This window comes from Mus caroli, chromosome 11, assembly GCF_900094665.2.
Source record: "Mus caroli chromosome 11, CAROLI_EIJ_v1.1, whole genome shotgun sequence".
Classification (NCBI taxonomy): Eukaryota; Metazoa; Chordata; class Mammalia; order Rodentia; family Muridae; genus Mus; species Mus caroli.
This window is the reverse complement of record NC_034580.1, coordinates 3,546,196-3,555,284: the sequence shown is the minus strand read 5'-3', so window position 1 is coordinate 3,555,284 and position 9,089 is coordinate 3,546,196. Positions and strand designations below refer to the sequence as shown.

At 45.5% G+C, this 9,089-nt stretch overlaps 1 pseudogene; it reads right to left on the bottom strand.

The window, feature by feature from the left end:
• Nucleotides 1–1,571: 1,571 nt before the first annotated feature.
• Nucleotides 1,572–2,712, bottom strand: LOC110306285 (annotated as a pseudogene).
• Between the last annotated feature and the right edge of the window lie 6,377 nt (nucleotides 2,713–9,089).

Below are 9,089 nucleotides of genomic sequence, written 5' to 3'. Positions count from 1 at the left end.
CTCTCTCTCTCTCTCTGTGTGTGTGTGTGTGTGTGTGTGTGTGTGTGTGTGTGTGTGTGTGTGTGTTTTAGCATCCTAGGTAACCTATGCTGGGCTCAAACACATGGCCTTCCTGCCTCAGTCTCTCAGGTGCTGAGATTAAACTTGTGCCCTTGTGCTCAGCTCCTTTGCCCAGTTCTTGCTTGAGTGATTTGTTTCCTGGTTATGGAGATGAGTTCCGTATTCTCTTGACATCAATTGCTTTTTAGCTGTGCTCCTTTTTCAATTAGCGTCACTTAACAAAGGTTTTCCTAGGGAGATGCACGCACACATCTACTCGCCCCTGATAGGGAACCCATGGCAGACCACCAAAGCCCAACTGGGTGAACTAATGAATGGGGGTTTAGTTATGAGAGCAGAGATGACAGCTACAGCACCAAGGCCCACCCCAGCACTGGTGACAGCCCTGGAGCACACTGCACAGCCTGCAGGCAGCTCAGCCGGTTTCTGCTTCTTCAAGGCAGTTGGTCTGATCTGAGCATCTTCCTTGAAGCTTGGCTCTGATCTTTCAAGGGGAACTCTGAGCTTTGATAGCTTACTCTAGCAGGGAGGGGCCTCCTGATTCTACTTAGTTTCAGGGACTTCCTGGAGCTATTTTGAGTTGTTTTCTTTCCTAAAGGTTTTGACCCCAGAGGAAACTTATAACAACAATCAGTCAGAGGATTTGGGGGCTGTTTTTGGTCTTGTTTTTGGTTTTGAAGAAGAATCTCATTGTGTGGCCCCACTGGCTGAGACTAAGAATGGATGCAACCAGGACACAATGGAGTATACTATAAACACTTGGCCTCTGAGGAAGGAAACTGTAATAAGAAAGAAAGTCTTTGAAGATTAAGCTAAGCATAGTGGTACATACCATTAATCCCTGCACTCGGAAGGCAGAGGCAGGCAGATTTCTGAGTTTGAGGTTAGCCTGCTCTAGTGAGTGCCGGAACAGTCAGAGGTACACAGAGAAACCCTGTCTTGGAAAAAAAAAAAAAAAAAAAAAACAGAAAATTAAGTGATGAGTAAGTAGACTGGAGAGATGGCCCAGCAAGAAAAGGCAGCTAGTACCAATCTCATGACCTGAGCTAGGTCCCTGGAGCTCTTGTGGTGGACGAAGAAAAGCGACACCCATAGCCTCCCCGGTACTGTGATGCACCTCCACCCATACAAGAATAAGTAAGTGAAGGTAATTGGGTTTTTTTTCATTGTTCAAGGTTTATTTGGTGTTTTCCTTGGCATGACACTTGGATGGTTCCATCCACAGGCAGATCTTACATTTCACATAATACTGCAATGTACACCACCGACACATATAGTACACAAAGTATCCGGTAGAACAGCTATGCACAAGATATGCACAATGGACTTACACACTGGAGCCAGGTTATGACTAGCTGGGAACTTGTTGGCCTAGGCCTGTTTTGGTGTGGGTGTGCAGCTCAGCAGTGCAGCAGGCTCACAGGATAACCGAAGCCTGCACACAGTTGGCAGTGTGTCTCGGAAACAGTGGGACTGTCGCGCTAACCAAGTTACTACTACACAAATACCACTTAGCAGCAGGGTAGAGCTGTGGGAACTGAGGCTTTCTCCCAGACCACCTCAACACAACTGCACTGGTCACAGCTCAGGTAGGAAGGAGACAATGTGTGGTCTCCATAGAAACCCTGCTGCAGCCTGGACAGTGAAGTTCTAGGACACCAGGAAGACTTTAGAAGTGCAGCTCCTTCTAGATTCCCCAGAGGGCAGGCCTTCTCCTGAGGAGACAGAGCCACCTTTCCAACATCTGAGGTTCCATTTTGTCCCAGGATACAAGGAACACTGAGGAAGAGACCATCACTGATCCCATAGAGACCCTTAGTCAGGTGGAAATGCGTTCTTCATTATGCTCTCAGCCAAGTCTGCCAAGGAGAGGCCAATGGCCCAGGATGTGTAGCCTCTCCACTCCATCACCTCATACGCACTGTCAACCACCTGCTTGTGAACGTCCTTCCACTGCTCCTTGTCTGCATCAGTGCCCAGTTCCAGGTTCAGAGACTCAGGGGGATGCCAGCAACGTTCACACCATGCCACACAGGCATATTGAAGTCACCATGTTCTCCCAGGACCCACCCGTGACACCTCAGTGGGTGAACCCCAAGCCTTTCTCCCATCAGGTAATGGAACTGAGCTGAATCCAGATAGCAACCACTTCCAATAAGTCGGCTTTGGGGAAAGCCACTGACTTTCCAAGCCATGTAGGTCAGATATCCACTGGATTGGAGACAGTCAGCAGTTTGCAGCATGGACTGTACTTGATGAAATGATGAACTTGAAGGTGTTTACATTTCAGTGGACCAAATTGAGTTGGTTCTCTCCCTCTTGCTGACAGGCTCTCTCCCTCTTGTTGACAGGTCCCCGCTGTGATAATGACCAGCTTAGAGTTTGCAGTCACATTACAGTCTTTGCTGGAGACAACTTTTAGCATTCTAAGGATAAGGCTGCCATGCTGGAGATCCATCATCACTCCCTTTAACTTGTCTTCCATAACATCAACAAGGCAAGTCATCTGACAAGTCCTTCTTTAAGATACTGATGGCACAAGCTATGCCAACAGCACCTACCCCAACAACTGTAATCCTGTTCTGGGGCATCTGTTCTTTTAAGAGGATTCACAATTAGCTGGTCCTTGGGGGTTGCCATCTTGGACTTTGAATCTTTTGGGTCTGCTAGTCTTGGGGGCGACAAGAGGGTAGCAGCATGTCTGGGCTCAGTGACAGTGACTCCAGCACTGGTAATTGTTTTTATTATTAAAAAAAAAAGAAATTATATTGAACGATGAAAGGGAAAGTGAGAATCAGAGATGTGAGACTCCGAATGACAAAGGAAACCAGAAAATCTGGACCACAGCACCTCCCACGTCCAAACCACACGTGTCCTGATCCAAGCTCTGGTACAATGATAGGTTGACAGGAAGCTTCATCATTAATTTAAAATCCTACAGAATATTCCAGTACTACAAAAATAAATCAGGAAAAATAAACCCACAGAAAACTGAGGCAAAAAAAAAAATACACGAGGGAGAAATGTTGTACAAATCAAGTGAAGAAACTCACACTCCCTTCTTTGAAAGAAATGAATCAGAAAAGCTGTATGTCTACACTCCAAAAACAGTTAAATATAGTTTTTTAAAGTCTGATCTGGGTGATAAGTGTCCAGAATTTCAGAGGCTGAGGCAGAAGGCCTGTGAGGCTTTACTGCAGCAGGGGCGACATAGTGAAACCCTCTCTTTAAAAAACAAATCTTGCACATGAGTCCCCTCTGGGGTTTTGTGGGTTTGTTGTTTTGTGGGGTTGTTTTGTTTTGTTTTGTTTTTCTGAAATACATACAGGAGTAATTTCTAGTGAGCAGTTATTTGAAAGTGCCCTTTAAAAAAGGAAGGCTATTCCTTCCCTCAATCCCACCAGCTGCTCACTGAGAACCTATCCCGTGACTGTGAGACCAAAGGAGGCCAGCCATGCAAGGGGAACAGACCGATAAGCACCAGCCTTACAATGCAAGAAAACAGGAGACCATCACTAGGGAGTCTTATTAGTGAAACACAAGAACAGCAAAAACCCCAACCACCCCTTGGGGCAGTCTAGTAGCAAAATGTCCACAATGGCAATTGTATAGTTTCTTTCCACAAGCATCGATTCTTAAATGACAAGCATCTTTTCTATAAATGGATCGATAGACATAGTTTAAAACCTTTCTGACAAATACATTGCTGCGCTGCAGATACATAAACCAAGTCTTCTAGAAAGCCATCTTAAAGGTGAAAAAATAAATAAAACCACCAGGCCTGAGATTTAAATATCAAGAGCAAAGCTGGACCAAACAGGGAAAGAATTCATGGGACTCAGAAAAGAAATGGAAGGAAAACACAAAATTACCTTATAGCTGAAAAATAAATCAAAAAGCAGCCAGAGCAAAATAAGCTCAAATGCAATTTTAATAAAGTCTGTCAGAGAAAGGCAGTGAGGGAGCCAGAAGGATTAAAAAAAAAAAAAAGAAAAGAATAACATGATGAAAGAAATGAAAGTGACCAGACAGGAAGAAGTAAAGATAGAAGCCAAACAAAGGAGGAATAATACCCGTACTGCGGAAGTCCCTGAAGAAGCTAACCAGTGTCCAAAACCATACTCTAAAACAAAGACTATAAATCAGAGAAGATATGAGCATTTGTGAGAAATAAGATTAACCCAAAACAACCCAGCTTCAAGAATATCCCTTTTTAAATTGCATTTTTTTTAATTTTATATGTGTGCACCTTGTACACTGACACCTCCACCTCCACCTCCCAACCACACCCTCCGTCTGCTCCCCTCCCCACAAACATCTCTCTTGGGTTCAGGTCTGCTTGTTGTCTTTTGTGATGCTCCAAGATTAACCCAGGCCAGCTCTGACCCTGGGTTTAGAGCTATCATTGGAGCCTGATGGCCTCAAGCAAAGGCAAGACATTTTAATAAATTATTTACTAGTATTCATAAACACTTAACTAAATATCACTATTAAGAATGAAGATAAAATCTTTATGGCTTCCAGTCACAAAAAGCAAACAAATTTATAGGAAAAAATTAGATTGACCTCATGCCTTTTATAACAAACCACAAAGCAAGATATGAATAACAACTGTTATAGTTCACATGCAAAGTATTCCCCATGGGTTAAGTGTTGGAACACTTGGTCTCCAGCAGGTGGTGCTGTTTTAAAAGGTTGTCAGACCTTTAGACACTAGAACAAGATGTAGCTACATGGACAGCAGGCCTTGGGGTTTTTCAGCCTGACCTTATTGTCTGCTGGTGCTTCCTGCCTGTGGACACAATGTGACCACATGTGTCTCACGTTCCAGTCACTATGCCTTCCCATTATGATGGACTGTGTTCCTTCACAAACTCTAAACCCAAATAAGCCATCTGTACTGGTTATTTTTCTGTTGCTGTGATAAAACACCATGACCAAAAAAAAAACTTGAGGAAGGGGGAGTGTTGAGGGGCCTACAGTTCCAGGGGGATAAGAATCCAGGATGGCAGAGAACCATTGCAGCAAGCAGCAGGCGGTAACGAAGTGGGGAGCCAAGAAATCACATCGTCAACCTCAAGCAAAAGCGGAGGGAGTTAATGGGGAAAGCAAGCCCGTATCAGCTCAAAGCACGGCCAAGGGATCCACCACCTCCAGCAAGGCCACACCATCTCCCCAAACAGTGCCACCAACTGGGGACTAGGTGTTCAAATACCCAAACCTTTAGGGGACATTTCTCATCCAAACGACCACAGCCTTCCTACAAGGAACTGTGTCAGAGCAGGAAGAAAAGTGGTAAACACAATAACCCAAACAGGACTTTTTCAAAAACTCAATGAACAAAGACTTAAACCCAGCCACTCAGCCAGAACAGAAGTCTCTGTGAGAGTGCTGGACACACTTCAAGAAACCTGCAAGCAGACTGACGCACAAGCAAGCCCCTTCTCCACGACCTTTAGACACATGGTGGTGCTTAGGTGGAGGAAATCCCTCCAGGGTTTTCCTTTCACAGATTTCAGGATTACCTGGTTCCTACCCTGAGGCCACCACTCCCTTTATTCCATTTAGCATCAGACTTTTTTTTAACCTTCTCATCCCTTTGAGCATAAATTTGGATCCAGCGTTACATTTCCCAGTGTCCCTTTTCTTCTCAAAGTGTGCATTTTGTATTTCTTTTGCCTCAAGTTTTCACTGTAGATCATTCATAAGAAAGATCATAAGATCATTCATAAGATCATAATCCTGTGTCATAGGTAGAGGGTTCCACTGCTGTGAAGAGACACCACGACCACAGCAACTCTTATGAAGGAAACAATTTCACTGGGGCTGGCTTACAGTTTCAGAAGTTTAGTTCACTATTATCATATGGAACACATGTAGACATGGTGCTGGAGAAGAAGCTGAGAGTTCTAGGCAGCAAGAAGAGAAACTTTAAGCTACAAGGCCTGGTTTTGAATTTCTGAGAACGCAAAACCCATCCCCTAGTGACACAAAGCCACGCCTACTACAGCCAGGCCACACCCCTTAATAGTGCAACTCCCTGTGAAAGAACCAACCACTCAAACACATGAGTCACCAGCCGAGACTAGGCTGTCTTGACATCTCCTCTGCCAGCAATAGTAATCTAAAACTCCATAGTTTAGCCTCAGGCAAGGCTTTTGAACAAGGGCAGAAAGAAGGCACATTTTTTTCCCCAAAATATGGCAAGTATGCTCTTTAGGCCACTTGGCAATGGTCATCCCCTCTGAAACCTCTTGAGCTGGGCCTTCATACTCTGAGCTGCTTTTACGTCTTCCAAGCTCCTACTAGGATGGCTGTTTTAAGTCCTGATTAAAGCATTCCACGACTTTCCTAGCCCAAAATCCCAACGTCTTCCATATTTTTCCAAGAAACAGCATAGTTAAACCTGTCACAGCAATACCCAACCCCAGGTACCAACTTCTGTCTAAGTTATTCTTCTGTTACTGTGAAGGCCATGACAAGGCAACTCTTATCAAAGAAATCGTCTAATAGGGGCTTGCTACACTTATAGAAGGCAAGTTATATGGCAACACAGGCAGGATGAGAGGGAGAGTGGGCTTTTGAAACCTCAAAGTCCACTCCCAGTGACACCCCTCCTCCAGCAAGGATGCGCCTTCTAATCCTTCCCAAATAGTTCCATTAACTGGGGATCCAGCATTCAAGCATATGAGTCTCTGGGGCCATTCTCACTCAAAACAAGAAGAAGAAATCCATCACAAATAGATCAGGATTTGGGGACAGAATGGTGGAAGCAGGAATGGGGACAGGCTCTAATTATCCCTGCTCTTAGGTGACCTAGGCCAGGTCTTATCCTCTGTACTTTGATGTCCCCACTGGTCATGAGTGGTAAAGGTGGAACCCTAGTGATGTGATGTGGGACTAGATGAGAGCAACCATTCAGGTGTACACCCCAATGAGTCCCCAGAAATTCATAGACAACCCTAGTTAGGGACAGGACCCCTTGACTGCTGGGGAGAATGTCTCTGCAGGACAGAAATCCAGACAGAAGCAAGGACAAGCCCGGGTCAGTCCAGAGGCTACAGTTCTCTCACATCCAAATCAACGAGGGACTGGTCCAAAGCACCGGTGTTTGGTGTCATATAAGTCCATGGCTAATCTTTTCTATGTAAAAAAGAAGCAAGACAGCCACAGCCAGCCCGCAAAGGAAGCTAACACAGTTCCTTACAGCCTGCAGTAAGGTTTATTAGAAGGAGGAAGTGTTGACGGGGAGTGGGGGTGATTATACAGAAGCAATACAATATATGGAGATCTATACATGATGTTGTGCTAAATGGAAGGATGGGCTTCCCTTGAAAGTCTGGAAAGGGGCTTAAATGAGAGAGGATGTGGGGGAGACAGAGAGAGACAGAGGTGGGGAGAGAGAGAGAGAGACAGAGAGAGGGGAGAGAGAGAGAGAGAGAGAGAGAGAGAGAGAGACAGAGAGAGAGAGAGACAGAGAGAGACAGAGACAGAGAGAGACAGAGAGAGACAGAGAGNGAGAGAGAGACAGAGAGAGAGAGAGACAGAGAGAGACAGAGACAGAGAGAGACAGAGAGAGACAGAGAGACAGAGAGACAGAGAGACAGAGAGAGAGAGAGAGAAGCACACAAGAATGTTGGGTTAGCAAGGAAGGGGCCAGAGGAACCCCTTCAAAGCAATCTCCCTGAACAAATCTCCCTCAGAATTCTCTCAGGACTAAACTCCCAGAACTAAGAAAAGGTTTAACTTTTTTATAACTTTTAGGAGTGGCAGAAAGTTTCCCATCACATGATTTAGTTCATCACCGCTTCTTTGGCAAGGAGCACGGAGAAGAACCAGGTATCATAAATCAAGAGCTGTCAAGGCACAGCACAGAGTCCCAGAGGGAGGGGCAGGGAGGCGTGGCCTGACTCAAGCCGTGGGATTTGGCCTAAAGATGCAGGCCTCTGTTCTAGCAGTCTCCACAGTGTTCATGGCTGTGTGCCATTGAGAACATAACAGAGCAGTGCCAGGGCCTCAGTTTCCTCTGCAAAAGATCAGGGAAGAGCAGCCGCCTCAGAGGGTGCGGACCTGTGGGTCACAGGATGTGCTGATCTCAAAGCTGGCTCCGGAGAGGCAGCAGACACTCAGGAAGGATCTGCTGTGTGTCGGGGGCTGGATGTCCACACTTCTCCCTTAGCAGCTTCTCCGTTGTTGTCAGGAAATGTTTCAATTTCTGGCTACAGAAACTGCCACCATCCTGTTCCCACGTCGGGCCCTTCCCCAACACACACACACACACACACACAGAGTGTGGTTTTACATGTGGAGATCAGATTCTCCCCTTTCATCCTGTGGGTTCAAGATAGAGCTCGGTGGTGGAGCTCAGTGACGCACAACGTCGTCTCACTGACCTCATTCTGGCTCTCTACAGAAGCGCATTTCCCTAACCAGGTCTCCTTCTCTCCCATTTCGTCACTTTATCGTAATTGATTTCCTCCTATTCTTTTGGGAGTTTCTGTACTATTTTGTTGTTGTTGTTGTTCTTGTTGTTGTTCTTCTTGTTGTTGCTGCTGCTGTTGAGCTGAATGCTGTCTTTCATTTTGCTTCCTGATTGCATCTGAGGCACCCACATCACATGGGGGGCGGGGCTGTTATGGCGTACTCCCCAGGAAGCATCTCAGCATTTGTTTTCTTCAGCCAACGGTAAGACAATCTCCACCGATGCCATGGAGTAGACCGTGCTCACATAGGGTCATGCTGAGGGCGCAAGTTTTGCCTTCTTGCCCCTGTCGTGTGTGTGTGTGTGTGTGTGTGTGTGTGTGTGTGTGTGTGTGAACATATCTGGTGGATTTTGATATATAAATGATTCTCTTGCTGTTATCTTTTCTTTACTTAGGATAAATTAGGTTTCCACATGGAATTTTCCTACATACTCTGTCTTGCCTGACCCACCCTTTTTCCCCAGCTCCCTGAGCCCACTCTGCTTTTTATTGTTATAAATTCATAGTTTATTGTTATAAATTCATAGTTTACCTCTCTTAGCCAAA